The following is a 12020-nucleotide window of genomic DNA, read 5'->3' on the forward strand; positions in this document are numbered from 1 at the left end:
TTGACATTTTCATAATGTGAAGGCTTCCTATCCAGGATCATGATATGTATATTCTTCCAGTTTTTGTAGATCTCTTTTGGTTTCCTGTAGTAGTGTTTTGTAGTTTTCATTGTATAGGTCCTTTGTTTCTCTGGTTACATTTATGCTTAGATATTTCATCTTTGTGCGGCTATTGTAAATGGTATTGCTTTCCTAATGTCCTTTTCTGTGCTGTCATTATTAGTATAGAGGAATCCAACTGAGTTTTGTATATTGACCTTATGCCCTGCCACTTTGCTGAATCTTCCAATGAGGTCTAGTAGTGTTTTTTAACTGAGTCTTTGGGGTTTTCTATGTACAGGATCATATCATCTACAAATAGAGAGCATTTTACTTCCTATTTGCCAACTTGTGGTTGTTGTTGTTAAGTGCCATCGAGTCTGTTCCGACCCATAGCAGCTCTGTACACGCTTTTCTGAGGCTGTAAATCTTCATAGGAGCAGAAAGCCTCATCTTTCTCCCGCGGAGCGGCTGGTAGTTTCAAACTGATGACCTTAAGGTCTGCAGTCCAATTCATAACCACTACGCTACCAGAGCTCCTTAGATGACTTTAATTTCACCATCTTGCCATGTAGCTCTGGCTAAGACTTCCAATACAATATTGATTAGGAGTGGTGACAAAGAGCATCATTTCCTGGTTCCTGTTTGCAAAGGAAAGGCTTTCAGTTTCTCTTCATTGAGAGTGATGGTGGCTGTTGGTTTTGTATATATGTCCTTAACAATACTGAGGAATTTTCCTTCAATTCCTACTTTGTTGAGTGTTTTTATAAGGAATGAATGTTGGATATTGTCAAATGGCTTTTCTGCATCGATTGATATGATCATGTGGTTCTTTTCCTTTTATTTTTTTTGTATGGTGGATTAATTGACTTTTTTATATTATTGCACCATCCATGCATCCCTGAAATGAATCCCACTTGATCATGATGGATTATTTTTTTGATGTGTTGCTGAATTCTGTTGACTAGGATTTTGTTGAGAAATTTTGCATCTATGGTCATGAGGGATATTGGTCTATAATTTTCTTTCTTAGTGATGTCCTTGCCTGGTTGTGATATGAGGATTATGCTTGTTCATAGAATGTATTAGGAAGTTTTCCATCCTCTTCTATATTCCAGAATAATTTGAGTAGAATTGGTGACAGCTCTTCCCTGAATGTTTGGTAGAAGTCACTAGTGAAGCCATCTGGACCTGGATTTTTTTTGGTTGGTGTTTTTTGATGAGTTGTTCATTTTCTTCTTTTGTTGTGGGTCTTTCAAGTTTTCTAGTTCACTCTGTGTAAGTTTAGGTAGGTTATGTTTTACTAAAAAAGTGTCCATCACTTCTAAGTTTTCAAATTTGTTGCAGTACAACTCTTCATAGTATTTTGTTATTATCCTTTTTATTTTCATTGGTTCTGTTGTTACATTACCCATGTGGTTTCTTATGCGTGCTTTTTTTGTGTCTTCTTCTTTTCTTTGGTTAAATTTGCCAATGGTTTGTCAATGTTGTTAATCCTTTCAAAGAATCAGCTTCTTGTCTTGATTCTATATATTTTTTCTTTTTTTCTTTTGTTTTCTATCTCATTTATTTCTGCTCTCATCTTTATTATTTCTTTTCTTCTGGTCACTGTAGGCTCACTTTGTTGGTCTGTTTCTAACTGTTGGAGAAGCTGAGCTAATATGTTAATTTTGGTTCTTCTTTTTGGATGTGTGCATTTATTGCAATAAATTGTCCTTTTAGCACTGCTTTCGCCATATCCCAAAGGTTTTAGTATGTTTTGTTTTCATTCTCATTTGTTTCTAGGAACTTTGTGATTTCATGTTTTATTTATTCTACTACCCAATCACTTTTCAGCAGGGTGTTATTCAGTTTCCATGTATTTGACTTTATTTCCTTGGTCTTCCTATTGTTGATTTCTAATTGTGTAGTATTGTGGTCTGAGAAGATGCTTTGTAGTATTTTGATGTTTGTAAATTTATGGAGGCTTGTTATGTGGTCTAACACATGGTCAGTTCTGGAGAATGTTCCATGTGCACTGGAAAAGAATGTGTATTGTGCTGATGTTGGGTTGGATGTTCTGTACACATCTATGAAATCAATAACAATTCTGTTATTTAGTTCCTCTGTATCTGTTGAATTTCGTTCTGGTTGTTCTATCCTTTTTCGAAATTGATGTATTAAAATTTCCCACTATCCTTGTAGACGTGTCTACTTCTTTCTTCAATTCTAGAAGGGTTTGCTTTATATATCTTGGGGCTCCTTCATTGGGAGCATAGATATTTATTATGGTTATGTCATCATGTTTGATTAACTCTTTAATCATGAGATAGTGTCCTTCTTTTTCTCTTATGCTGGTTTTTGCCTTAAAGTTTATTTTATCAGCGATTAGTATTGCTACCCCTGTTTAGTTTTTATTGTAATTAGCTTGCTGTATTTTCTCATCCTTTAACTTTTAGTCTGTTTTTACCTTTGTGTGTAAGGTGCGTCTCTTGCAAGCAGCATATTGAAGGGTCCTTTTTTCTTATCCATTCTGCCACTCTCCGTTTCTTAACTGGTGCATTTAATCCATTGACATTTTGTGTAATTATTGAACAACCATTCCGTGGGAGAAATATGAGGTTTTCTGCTCCTGTAAAGATTTACAGCCTAGGAAGCCCTCTGCAAGGTAACTATGAGTTGGAACCGACTCCATGGTTCTTAACAATAACAACAACAATAATAACAATGACTTAATTGCTGTCATTATGTTAGTTTTGTTTTGCTTTGTGATGCTGCTGGTTCCGTTATTCTGAATGCCTTCCTGTGCTGAGTTCATGTTTTTTGTGTTCTTTTTTGGCAGTTTCTTCTTGGTTTTAACATTTCCATGTTCCCCTTGGATTTTCATTTTCTTGGAATGCTATGAAGTATTAATTTTCTTTGAGATTACCCTATGATTTACTAACTTTTTCCTCCATATGAGACAGTCTATTTTATCCTGTTATCTACCTGACCTCCTCACCAGCTGGATCTCTGTTCGTATATTTCCCCCTTATTTAACATTATCATTATTTTGCTCTTTGAGTGGTCTCCCAGGTCCTCTGAGTTCGTTCTTGTAGTTTTCTTCTGTTTTGGACTCTTGTATCTGTCGATTGTGTTCCGGGAAGTGTTGCCACATGTGTCAATCTCTGGTTGTTGTCTGTTTTTGTTGTTTTTTCTGTCCAAAGAACTCCCTTTAGGATGTTTTGGAGGGCTGAGTCCGCTTTGACAACATCTCTTAGCTTCTGTTTATCCTGGAATGTTTTGATTGCACCATCATATTTTATTGACAGATTTTCTGGGTAGCAGATTCTTGGTTGGCAGTTTTTGTTTTTGTTTTTTCCTTTTAGGGTTTTATATATGTCTTTCCATTGCCTTCTTGACTGCATGGTTTCTGCAGAGAGATCAGAGTTTAACCTGATTTTCTTGCCTTTATAAGTAACACCTCTCTTTTCCTTGGCTGTTTTTAGGATTCTCTCCTTGTCTTTGATTTTGGAGAGCTTGCTTATGATATGTCTTGGTGATTTTCTTTTGGGGTTTGTCTTTCCGGTGGTTCATTCAGCTTCTTGGATTCTTATCTTTTCATCTTTCAATATAAGAGAAATTTTCTTCTAGAAGATCCTCAACTAGCTTCTCTGTGGACTTGTGTGATTCCTACTGTGCCAGAATTATAATAATTCTTATGTTATTCTTCTTCACATTGTTCAACATGAATCTTAGACTGTCTTCAGATTTTTAAAAATTTTTTTAAATTTTTAAATCCAATTTTCTGCTTGCTCTTCTGTTTTAGCACTATTAAGAGATTTGTCTTCCAACTCGCTGATTCTGGCTTTCATCTCTTCAATTCTTGTTCTTTGCCCTTTCAGTGTATTGTCCATTTCTGATATTTCATTGTTAATCATTTGAACCTTGTTTTTGCAGGTTTTGAATAGTTTCCAATGTTATATCTATCTTACTTGATTGCTCCTGTAGAACTTTCCTGACTTCTTCCTTGTTTTCTTCCACCCCTCTGTGAAGCATTTGGATGTGTCCCCATATAATTTTCCTGAATTCCTTCTCAGGAAGATCCAAAGTCTGCTGTTCTTCTAATGGGAAGTCTATGCCTACCTCAGCTCCTTTATTTCAGTTACTCTTTTCTGTTTCTGGACATATGCTGTGATCTTTTGTTATTTCTTGGATATTTTCAATATTTATATGTGTTTTCAAAGATTAAATGAAAGTATGTTGCTGTATTATTAAGCTTACTGAGTGTCTCCTGGTGGATGTGTTCTGGATATAGGCTTCCTTTTTCACATCTCTTATTACTCAACTGTGAGTAATCTTAGCAAGTGTTGGCTATCTATGCAATGTGTATCAGCTGGTATTCGCTTATGCTCAGATAGTGGGATATTATAGCTTGTAGGAGCTCTGATAGTGTAGTGGTTATGAATCGGGCTGCGAACCTTAAGGTCAGTGGTTCGAAACTACCAGCTGCTCCGCGGGAGAAAGATGAGGCTTTCTACTCCCGTAAGGATTTATACCCTCGGAAACCCTGTATAGGGTTGCTATGGGTCGGAACCGACTCGACGGCACTTAACAACAACAACAAGCTTTGCTATATGACCACAATTTCTGTCTCTTCTTGGGTAATGTAGGGAGAGAAAGCTCCCACCCTAACAAAAAAATGAAAAGCAGGATCAAAAAGGCAAAAAACAAAAATAAAGGTAAAAGCAAAAACTAAAAGAAAAAAAAGCAACAACAACAAACAAACAAAAAACCCATAGCAAATTAGTCCAGTAGTCTTTGCTGTGTAGGTCACTATGCGTGCACAGCAGAAACCTTTGGGGGTGGGTGGGGGTGTGTCCACTTGCACAGGAACTACTCTAGTCACTGCTGTAGAGGTGCACAAAGAATGAGAAATGAGTAGAAGAAAGACCATTCACACTTTTCTCTCTGAACATCGGTTAGGTCTCTCCATATCCACAGCATCCTTCTTCCTTTAGTGTGTTTTTAACAAGTGTTGGGTTTACACACTGATCTTGTATATAGTAGTTGATGTTGGCTCTTGTCTTATGTTGGAGTTTTACAAGGTGCAAATACACCTCAGCTGTATGGCCAGACCTGCTGTGCCTTGTTAGATAAGGCAGAAATAAAATCTCCTGTCCGAGTAGGAAAGCCAACTTCCAGACTAAATCCCACAGTCTCATGCAAGCATCCACTCTAGTCACCACCGTAGAGGGCACAGACAGAGAATGAGAAATGAATGGAAGAAAGATTGTGAACCTTTCTGATATTCAGTTAGGTCTCTCCATATCCACAGTGTCCTTCTCCCTTTAGGAATAAAAGCTCCCATCCAAATTGCTAATATGCTTTAAATAAATTATTTTCAGGTAAAATTAGACAAATGAATTCTTTCTAACTTGTTCTATAAATAAATTTCCCATCAAGGTGCTGCTCTGATCCTTAGAAATCAGTTTAATATAGCCTATTCTGCAGAGGACTTTGAAAATAGTAAGAACTTTCAGGTGAAACCAAGAGAAACTATGCCATTTACACATTCTATATCTATTGCTGATTTATAAAGGATGGGTTTATCCCATTTCCAATCTCCAATCAATATTGCTTTTAGAAGCCTCTAAAGTTTTCCTTTGGAAATGATTTAGCACCTAATACAAATTTTTCCTTAAAGTTCTATAAACCCTTTGCCAAATAGACAATTATAGCACATGTGGTTGCTCTCACTTGAGAGAATTTACAAGGTATGTATTAACACCTCACTTCCCATAAAATATAATATCAACTCAAGACAGACAAATAACATTTTGCACTCATCCATTGAGTTCTTTCATTTTGCAGTTTTATCTGCTATCCAAAAGCTATTTGTTTATTGGGCACTCTTATCTTTTCTCTGCATGAACTGCCCTTGCAATAAAGAAAGTCCAGGATTTTGACAGTGCATGAAGATTTGATTTTGATTTGAAAGCAACTCAAGATTTCACTTTGATACTATCCTCTTAGATGCTTATATTTCATACAAAGCCATAATACCAAATGTTACCTGAACTGTGAACATCTCTCTCCATTATAGATAGAAGTAGAAATATCTCCTGAGAAGCCCACCAACAACAAATTAATCTCTGAGTTTGTCAAGGGATTTTCATAGAGTAATAAATGATCTGCTATGATTGGAATTGCTGACACCTAGTCAAAGCAATATAAAAAGGGAACAGTCTATTGACTCTTCTGAGCATTTCACTTTAGAAATAACACTCAATAGATGTCAAAGGGTAAAATGAAAGCATCATCTTTTTCAATTGTCAAATGACAAAGATGCTCTAGTTAGGAGGAATTGAAAGGCCCATCTGCCCACAAATCTCTCCCCCGCCAACAAATCAGGTTTCCTGAACATCCCATCATTACCATCTCCTCTCACAGATCTGCCAGAGGGAGAGGCATTTCACTCAATTACATGATTGTATTAATGGATAAGGTTAGGTACCTCTCTTCTATGCTATAATTATAGGTTGTGCTTCATTCTTTCATGACATTCATCATGCTACATTGTAATTGTTTCTATTCTGACTCTCATATTAAGCACTTAGATCCTTGGAAAAAGTCTAACTGTGCATTTCCACAGCCTCGAACATAACCAATGCCTGCTAAGTAGTATTTTTGTAATAAATATTTCATGGAATAATTACTGAATTAATAAATAAATGAAATAATGATGAAAGACAATACAAAGATTGTCATTTATTTATTTATATTATCAAGCCATCATCACACAGAATAGAAAGGAAGCCCCCTAAAACAGAGGTATTAACTGGTAACTTTCAAACTAATGTAGCTAGCCCATTGTTGTGTAGTTGTTGCTGTAAAATATATTCAAGTTGGTTCCAATGCATAGTGACCTTTTCAAGGAGCAGCTGATGTATTTAAACCACTGACCTTGTGGTTAGCGCTCCAGAGCTTATCCTGTATCACCACACCATGACTCCAATGTAGCCCATTTTGTTGTTATTAAGTGCTGTAGAGTCAGTTTCAACTCATAGAAACCCTGTATAGGGTTTCTGAGGAGTGGCTGGTGAGTTTGAATCACCAGCCTTTGTATTTATCCCTGTGTTTTTTTGTTGTTATTTTTGTTTTTTAAAGCTTGCCATGATTTAAAAACCAGAGATTTCACATTAAAAAAATCCATATCTCTGGTTTTCCATGGCAAGTCTTAGATCTGACAATATAAAGTCAAAATTCTGACATAGTAATCATCAGTTTAGTGGAGTCATGTGGCTATCCTTTAATTTATAGTTCCCACCTGACTCAGTGCTAAGGTGCGCCTGACCCAAGCCATGGTATTTTCAATAACCTCATCTGCATGTGAAAGTTGGAAAGTAAATAAGGAAGACCATAGAAGAATTGATGCTTTTGAGTTATGGTGTTGGAGGAGAATATTGAAAGTGCCATGGGCTGCCCATAGAACCAACAGATTTGTGTTGGAAGAAGTGCAGCCAGAGTGCTCCTCGGAGGCCAAGATGGCAAAACTTCATCTCTCATACTTCAGACATATTGTCAGGAGGGACCAGTTGCTATAGAAGGATACAATTTTTGGTAAGGTGGAGGGTCAGAGAAAAAGAGGAAGACCCCCAGCGAGATGGATTGGCCAAGTGGCAGCATCAATGGGCTCAAGCATTGCAACAATAGTGAGGTTGGCCCAGGATCGGGCAGTGTTTCATTCTGCTGTGCATAAGGTCGTTATGAGTCAGTACTGATTCGATGGCACCTAACAACAACCACCTGATTCAATGCCACTTAACAACAACAACACCTGAACTATTTAATTCTCTTGTTAGAAGACTGGTCAATATAGCTATTTGAGATTGTGGTCTAAAAGAAGAGAACATAAGACAAGTAAGTATGCTATCTATATAGGTTATAAATGAGAGAAAAATGTCACTGAATTGTAAGGGCATGAGTGAACTGGAAATCATATACCAGCACTTCATGATGGCACTGGGCATCTTGCAAAAAGGCATAGCAGTGCTAAGGTAAAACTTTACCTTGTTCAAATTTTTAACTTACTTGTTCAAATTTTTAACAGTTCATTCTGTAAAGAGAGAAGTCCATAGGTCAGGTGTTAAGACATTCTCTTCCTTTATGGATCATGGTGCAAAATTTAGACGAACTTAGAACTCCACACAACAAACACGATTTTCACTGAATGAAAGATGAGGTTTCAATTAATGCGGAGGCTGAAAATAAATGGAGAAAGTGGCTCAGATGGTGTTTGCCCAATTAAAGAGCCAATCAGTAACTTCTTTTCATGAACCTTGGAATACAATTTTGCTTTCTTCCATTCACATGCAAATTCATTATTTCAAGTCCACAAAAGATTCACAAATAAACAAACATAAACAGTATGTATCCTAATACTAGGGATATAACATGCCAAGTGAATTTTTAATAAAACTTTTGTTTTAGCTTTTGTACAATAAGACAGATGTTTCTATTCATTCAGGGCTTGTTTCCTTTCTTTCTTTCAAAGTATTGGTGAATGTGATTACAGCAAAACATTGTCACATATCAGATTCAAAATACAAAAATCAATTCTTAAATTATAATTTATAATGCAAGTATTTCTACAATGTTAGATTTTATAAGCTCAAATATTTGATAGAAGCAACAAGCACTTTGAAAGTAATTTCCACATATTGTTTTATGTCCATTTAGACAAAAAAAACTCACCAAAAGATGGCAAATTGAAAAACAATATGAAGAAAGCAAAAAAATGTACCATGTACAATCAAACCCAGTAATACTTTTACTGGATAACTTGACAAACTATGTACTTCATTGTGGAATTACTAAATTATTTTTTCCATTACTCTTAGTGGCTGTATAAAGCAAGAATGAAAGTGGTGGGTGATTAAAAGTGAGTTGTTAAATAAAATATTTCATGTGTAGAAGAACATTAATTAAAAATCACAGAAATATTTAAATATATATATATATATATATATATATTTTTTTTTTCCCATTGTTTTTGAAGCCTCCCTCCAAAGTTAATGAGGTTTTTCTTATATTATGAAATAAAAAGTTAGCCCACACAATTGTATTTTCAGAACTTGAATGAAAAAAGAAACACCTTTTAATATTACTATGATGTTTTAATCTACAAGGTTTTGGTAATTTACTAATGAAGATTTTAGTCACTTATCATGAATAAAAGGAGCTCTGGTAGCGTAGTGGTTACGAATCGGGCTGCGAACCTTAAGGTCAGTGGTTCGAAACTACCAGCTGCTCCGCGGGAGAAAGATCAGGCTTTCTACTCCCGTAAAGATTTACAGCCTCGGAAACCCTGTACAGGGTCGCTATGGGTCGAAACCGACTCGACGGCACTTAACAACAACAACATCATGAATAAAGTCAGAAAGGTTCTTTCAATGTTCCAGCTATTTCCTGAGTACCTCCTTGTTGCTGTTGTTGGTAAGTGCTGTCAAGTCAGTACTGACTCATAGTGATCCTGTATAGGGTTTCTATGGAGTGGCTGGTGAGTTTGAACCATGGTCCTTGCTGCTTAAACTGACCTTGATGTACCTTCTATGTTCTGATAATTAGAGTTGTATTATTTATTGAGCATTTACTAGGTCTCAACTATTTCTGTACCCTGTGTATAGGTATTTTCTCAATATATGTTTAAAGCCATCATTTGAGGTAGGTATGTTGTTGTCAGGTGCCATCGAGTTGGAACCGACTCATAGCGACCCCATGTACAGCAGAACGAAACAATGTCCGATCCTGGGCCAACTTCACTACCGCCGCCACACTTGACGCCATCAAAGATGTCACCTGGCTGATCCATCTCGTTAGGGGTCTTCCTCTTTTTCTCTGACCCTCCACCTTACCCAGCATGACATCCTTCTCCAGCGACTGTTCCCTCCGGACAATATGTCCAAAGTATGAGAGACGAAGCTTAGCCATCCTGGCCTCCAAGGAGCACTCTGGCTGCACTTCTTCCAAAACAGATCTATTGGTCCTTTTGGCAGTCCATGGCACTTTCAGTATTCTCTTCCAACACCACAACTCAAAGGCATCAATTCTTCTACGATCTTCCTTATTCACTGTCCAGCTTTCGCATCCATATGAGGCTATTGAAAATACCATGGCCTGGGTCAGGGGCACCTTAGTCCTCAAGCTGACATCTCTGCTCTTCAATACTTTAAAAAGTTCCTGTGCAGCAGATTTGAGGTAGGTATAGCTACCCCAATTTACAGATAAGAAAATTAAGTCTCAGAATTGGCCTAAGATTATATCACTAGCCAATTTTACAGTATCATTTTAATCTAAGCCCATTTTCATACTGTTTGACTACACTAAATCACAGTATTAACAGTGCCTATCTTTAAAATGTGAAGGAGCCATTTACCCAGTAATGAAAATGAGTGTTCAGAGAAACATCCATACATGTTTTACCCACTGTGACTAGAAACATCACTGAACAGATATAAGTAATGGTTCAAGAGACACTCCTGGATTAAGTGAGGTGATCTTGATGGGAGCTATCATCCATGACTTTAGAATGTAAGTAACGGTTTGAAACATGGACGTTTTTAGTCAGCAGAAACTCCTTACACCAGGCAAATTGAACTGACAGTTACCTGGTCAAACTCCAAAACATAGTAGTTTGACTTTGAGAAATGTGACAAGCCTGAATTTTTCCTGAAATATGAAGTCTAGCAAATTACATAATCATTCCACAGCTTCCTTTTTTAGAGTTGGAACCTAAATTCCTTTGTCTCACTTGGGACGTAAATGGATGGGGAACAACAAATATAATAAACTAAAAAATTACCTCAGATTCATCTACAAAGAGAGATTTGTAAATAATATGATGCACACTCAAAGCATACTTTCCTATTTCTCCTTTGTGTCATTTTATACTGGAGAATATCTGTATCTTGCTTCATTCATTTTCTCAAACACAACTCTTACACACATTCCCTCAAGTTGGCAATGTGATTTGATAACACAAACATGTACTGTGTAGTGGAGAAAAATATACTAACAACTAGTATGTTTTGGTGTTTATGGTGATACTTGTATGTATCAATTGACTAGGCCGGGGTACCTAGTTATTTGGTAAACTATTAGTCTACATGTTACTATGAATGTTTTTACATGTGATTCACATTTAATTCAGTTGATCTTATAGTGGCTTATCAAACAGTGCAGATGTATCTCATCCAATTAGTTAAAGGCTATAAGAAAAACAACTAAGTTTTCCTAAGGGGAAAAATTCTGACTCAAAACTGATATGGGGAGAGTAGTTAATCTTACATTCTGGAAACAAAGGACCCTAGGACCATCAAGGAAGAAGTGCACGAGCACAATGTGAGACCTTATCCAGAGAATCAGCAACACCAGAGATGGAGGCAGAGATGATGGTATGAAGACATGTAGCAACTGATGACTGTAGACTCATGGAAAGAGAAAGGCTGTGTGCTGGCAGCCAGGAGGCAGACTTGCAGAATGTTCCCATTGGTTGTTTAAATGATTATATATTCCTGATTTTTTTAAAAAAGTTTTTATTGTGAATTGAGTGATAGCTAACATGAGAGAACATCAGTTTTACACTCATCGTTTCATTGCAATGATTGCAATCCCCTCCGTGTATCATATTCAACAGTATTTGCTTCTATTCCTTCTGGGTTTTTATTGTTGTTTTTTGCTTGTTTGTTTGTTTGTTTGTTTGAGGGATGAATGTACACAAAAATGCTCAGGAATATATAATCATTTCATTTTTCCATGAATTTTATGAAGTCCCCTCATATATATGTGTATAGTTGATTGTTTCTCTTAATAACCTCAATACAGTGCCACTATCCCAATTCACTTTGTGCTTGTTGTTGTCAGGTGCCATCGAGTCAGAACCGACTCATAGTGACCCCATGCACAGCTGAACGAAAAAATGTCCGATCCTGGGCCAACCACACTACCGCTGTCACACTTGA

The sequence above is a fragment of the Chrysochloris asiatica genome, unplaced genomic scaffold, assembly GCF_000296735.1.
Source record: "Chrysochloris asiatica unplaced genomic scaffold, ChrAsi1.0 scaffold00051, whole genome shotgun sequence".
In the NCBI taxonomy this organism is placed as follows: domain Eukaryota; kingdom Metazoa; phylum Chordata; class Mammalia; order Afrosoricida; family Chrysochloridae; genus Chrysochloris; species Chrysochloris asiatica.